This window comes from Pelobates fuscus, chromosome 6, assembly GCF_036172605.1.
Source record: "Pelobates fuscus isolate aPelFus1 chromosome 6, aPelFus1.pri, whole genome shotgun sequence".
NCBI lineage: Eukaryota > Metazoa > Chordata > Amphibia > Anura > Pelobatidae > Pelobates > Pelobates fuscus.
In genome coordinates, this window is record NC_086322.1 from 212,453,378 (window position 1) to 212,458,852 (window position 5,475).

General features: G+C 41.1%; 1 pseudogene; it reads left to right on the top strand.

The window, feature by feature from the left end:
* The first annotated feature begins 1,526 nt into the window (after window positions 1–1,526).
* On the top strand, window positions 1,527–4,927 carry LOC134566125 (zinc finger BED domain-containing protein 4-like; annotated as a pseudogene).
* The last annotated feature ends 548 nt before the right edge of the window (window positions 4,928–5,475 follow it).

Sequence of the window (5,475 nt, forward strand, 5' to 3'; positions counted from 1 at the left end):
TATGTATATATATACATATGTGTATATATATGTATATATATATATATAATTTTTTTTAAATATTTTTATTTATATATAGGTATATATAGTGATATATACGTATATATTTATGTATATAGATATATATATTATGATATATATTATTTTGTTCTACGTGTATTTTGATATAAATATATATATATTATTATCACAATACAGTTAGAACGAAATAACACACATCTATATATTTTTTAATTATTTATTTTTAAATATTTTTTTAATTTTATTTTTTTACGTATTTACATATATATTTTTTTTATATTATATATAAATATATATATAACAATAATTATATATATATATATATTTAATCAGTACCAGTCTACGTGTAATTTGATATTAATATATATATATATATTAATATTTAAATACACGTCGTGTATGTGTAAATGTGTGTATGTGTATATATATATATACTTAGATCATATATATATAATATATATGATCTAAGTATATTTTATTTGTAACTGTAATTTTTTTAATTTATTTTTTGAACTAATATTTTATTTTTTTTACAGGACAGGGGGCAGAGACAGTGTCAGCCAGTGATGTCACATCACTGGCTGACACACAGGATCAGTGATCACAGTGACTGCCTGTCACTGTGATCACCTCCTGCAGATTGGGTAATTGACCACAGGGGGGAGTGCCTGGGTGGTACAAGCACTCCCCCCTTCCAATCTGCAGGGGGATCACTGTGCCAGTTACATGTGTCAGCCAATAGGCTGACACATGTAACACTGATCGCAGTGACAGGCTGTCACTGCGATCAGAGTGCTTTGAGATCGCAGTGACAGCCTGTCACTGCGATCTCAGACTTAGCAGATCGCGGTCACTGACCCCAGGGGGACTGCCTGGGGGGCCAGGTAAGTCCCCCGACCGCAATCTGCAGAAGGGGAAAGCCGCCGGCCGCATGTGTCAGCCGATTTGAAATCGGCTGACACATGCTGAATACTGGTCACAGTGACAGCCTGTCACTGCGATCAGAGACTGCAGATCGCGGTCACCGGCCACAGGGGGGGTTGCCCGGGGGGCCAGGCATCCCCCCCGACCGCGATCTGCAGCGGGAGAATACCGCCGGCCACCTGGGCGGCAATAAAAGCGAGGATGTACTATTACGCCCGCCGGCGTTTAGAGCCGGTTTCTGCGTGGCGTAATAGTACGTCCTCCAGACTTAAAGGGTTAAATACAATAAAATCACGCACACCAATGATACTATTGTAGCATTGTGGTCAGTGATTTTCTTCATGCAATTAATATAAAGTAGTAATGAAGTCAACACAAGCTTTTATTGTTATATATAAATTTAATTTACTTACTCCCCCCTAATCCACATATTTCTTAGCTAAGAATTGATTATAGGTGCTTTTAGCTTTGTGAAATGTAAACACAACAGTCACTGTATTGTTTGTGTGCGCGCGCTTTACTTAATCTGTACTGCTCCAATAAGTAAAAGGCTAATAGCACTAGTAGTCATACATCCCAGTATGTACTGGCTGGATGAGCATGACAGGAGTATGACTGCTGACAGCATTTACACTGCCATCAGTAACAGCCAGGTACATGCTGGGATCTCATATTAATATTGATATTGTTTGTTTTTTTTCATCCACAACTAACTCTAAACCTCACTGTAGCTTGTTGTAACCCTCTTCTTTCAATGCAGATGGATGCACAAATAAAAAGTAAAAGCTTAGTTTGGGACTATTTCAGTCAACCCTCCCCAGGACAGGCAATGTGCAACACATGCAAAACCAATGTGAGCATGGGATCTGCAACTGCAAAAACAAAGAATACATCAAATCTTTGGACCTATCTAAGAATTCATCATGTTGAATTATTTAATGAAGCACAGAAAACAAAAGAAAAGGAATCATGTGAAACACCAACTCTATTCCAGCCAAAAATAAAAGACCTATTTCAGAGACACACAAAGTGGCAAAAGTCCGATAAAAGATCCCAACTTCTGGACAGAGCAATCACAGAGATGATGGTTACGGATAACCAGCCATTTACAATGGTGTCTGACTCTGGCTTTGTCCATAGTTGAGCCAAGGTACACACTGAAAAATGAAATGTTTTACAGGACGGGAAGGTGATACAGAAAGTAAAAACAATGTTACAAGCAGAGAACGCTGGCAATTCACTCTCATTCACTACTGACTGCTGGTCCGGATCAACAGAATCACTAATGAGTCTTACGTGTCACTTCATTGATAATGAATGGACAAAAAGGCAGTTGGTGTTGAACACAAAGGTGATGCAAGGATCCCACACTGGCGAGTACATTAAATAAATGTTTCTAGGCATGCTTGATGACTGGGGTATAAGCAAAGATAGAGTGCTGCTTGTGCTTCGAGACAGCGGAGCAAACATGGTGAAAGGAATGAGGCTTGCTGAAGAGTCAGATCTCAGCTGCATGGCACACACCCTGCAACTTGTAGTAAATGATGGTCTGTCAAGCCAGAGAGCTGTGATCGACATAATTGCCATGCTAAAGAAGTGCGCAAGTCATTTCCACCATTCATTCATTGCCAAGCACCGACTGAGGTGCATTCAGCCAGACTTTGGCCTGCCCAAAAACAGCCTGATTCAAGCTGTTCCAACACGATGGAACTCCACACTCCACATGCTACAAAGAATGCTGGAACAGAAGCGAGCTCTTAGCATCTATGCTGGTGAGCATGGAGGCTATTCTTGCCCTAATGCTGATCAGTGGGAGATTGTAGCAAATCTTATTCAGGCCCTCCTCCCAATAGAGGAAGTGACACTGTGACGAAACCAACCTCGCCACTGGGCATTGGAGAAGCCTGTTTGCCCGCCTCCTACCTGCTGACTATGGCCCCTGGAAAATTGGTACGTTTAGAGAACTATATTTGGACATATTGCACTGTAAAAACTATATTTGGGCATGTAATAGTTTATATTACTGCTACTGGGCCTTTAAGGGCCATCCGTGGACCTATTCGGACTTTTGGGATACTGTTCCTTTAAGACTATGTCCCCAGACCTGTAAAATAACTTGTTCCTGGCTTTCTCCCACTTGGTTCAGTAAATAGGGCTTACTGAACCAAGTATTACACAGGCGGACCACCCAGAAGTTAAAGTGTGCAGGCAATTTACCTCCCAGGCTGTGAGGTTACTGCAGGTTAATTGCACGTGGCGGCGGCCATCTTTGTTCATTCGAATGCGGTCAGCGGTGTATGCTAAAGATTCTGTGGAACTGAAATCGGCTACACATTTTACCGAACACCGCTGACCCTTACCTTCTTCCATACTGAACTTGCAGCTCCAGAGACTAAGTCCCGTTCGAAATGGGACTTAGTCGTTTTTCGGCATGAAATTGACCGACCGCACAGCCCAAATCTATGGAACTGTTTTGGGCAGGAAATTGTGCTTGCGGTCGGTCATAAAGGACTTCCACCTAACTTTTGATCCACTGGAGGGATTTGTCTGATTTTTGGAAGGGTGTATGTTTAAAGTGTGCTGATTCTAAATGTGTAATTGTTATGAATATTAGATGTATGGTTTTAAAGTTATAGCACATGTATAAAAACTGTATTTTCCCTGGCTGTAATAATTATGTTAACTGGTTATCTGAGGGGAGGGAACCTGGGGGTTGTAACCATTAGGCTATTTGTTGTTTTGTCCCTCCCTGTCGGCGGTCTTATATGTGTAAGATGGAAATAAAAGCAGACTGGGTGTGCTAGCACCTCAGATCATCTTGTACCTTCATGAAGTTTCGGCTCATGTTTGGGGGATTGGAGAACTACACTCTGGGGATTGCTATAATCACTATACTCCCCAGGGTATTATCGCTGAGCTCTGCTAAGAGCTTGTTCCTGTTCCTGCTCTCTGGAATTCGGAGAGGTCCATCTACTGGAAGCTAGACCCTGGTCTTGGGTCCAGAGTGGGTAGCGTGGCGAGACCCCAACCAAGCTGCGGCAGTTCGTGGGAGTCTACAGTGGTTATGGTGTCTGGTGGAGTGCTTGGAGACCTCGGAAAGCACTAGGAGCATCCGTCAGCGGAGGGTACCCGGTCGGGGTGCCAGCGGTTCCGTTACAGACACTAGAGGTTAGCCATAACGACTCAAGTGTGTCATCCGTTATTCCATGTGTGAGAGTGCTGAAGAAGCTTCTTCAAGAGAATGAAGGGCCCACTACACGTGGCATTAAAACACTCAGGGAGGTCATGAAGGAAAGCCTCAACAAACGTTTTTTGAAGTATGAAGAGAATATAAACGTAGTTATGGCAGGTCTTAGATCCTCGATTCAAACATCATGCTTTCTCTTCTGATAATGTATTGGCCAAGGCAAAAGAATGGCTGACAGAAGATATGCAAAAGCAGGTTCTAGAAAGGTCACATCTGGAAGAGCCTGGTGCTACTAGTCTGGATTTTCTGGAAGAGCATGCTACTAGTAGTACTAGTCTGGAAGAGCATGCTACTAGTAGTACTACTCTGGAAGAGCAGGATGATGATTCAACAGAAACCTACAAATTCCCAAAAAGGAAACACATGGAAAAAAGTCTTAAACATGGCCAAATTGATGCCATGTTCAGCGTTTTATTGGGGCCTCATGTAGAGGATACTCTAACTTTACCAAAAGTCAGCCTTGACGATGAGCTTCATCTTTATTTGAAAGAACCAGTGATCAATAGAAAAGGCAATCCACTTGAGTGGTGGAAAGAAAATGAGACACGCTTTAAAACCCTTGCTTCTTATGCCAGAAGATACCTTTGCTCTCCACCCTCCTCTGTACCTAGTGAGCGTGTTTTCAGTGAAGTGTCTGCAATCTACGAAAGAAACAGAAACCATTTAACAGGAGAACATGCAGAAATGTTGTGCTTTCTGCACTACAATATACTCCTTCTCAACTGGAAGTATTGAAGAAATTCTAACGTTTTAGATTAGTTTAGCATAGGTAATAGTTTTCATTAAATGTTATTTAATGTCTGTCTTAACTCACTTTTTTGTAACCTTGATAGCAGGTTAACATGGCTTGGCATTCACTGAATGATCTGGGATGGGATGCTCCAGGAACTGGTCCTGTGTGTAGTGTAGTGTAGTGTACCCTACCCTGTGCCCACTGCCATTTCCTCTGCTACCCAAGACCAATACCTGTATGATGACTAATCGTATTGCCTATGTCTACCCTTATAAGTTATGCTACCTATCTTTACTCAGCTAGAAAGGTTAAGTTACTCAACATTCATCTTGTTTTAAATGTGATATTCTTTATAAGCATTAAACCATGTGTTTAAATTACTTTAAATTGACACTAAGGCTAAGCAGTTAGGCAACAAAACAAATATAGCTTAATGAAGCTGTTTTGATGCCTTGCTTATATATACTGTAGTGTCCCTTTGATATAATTACCTATGTCATTGCTGCTCATTTTACTAAGATTTAATCTAAGTATGGACTATGTGCAATTG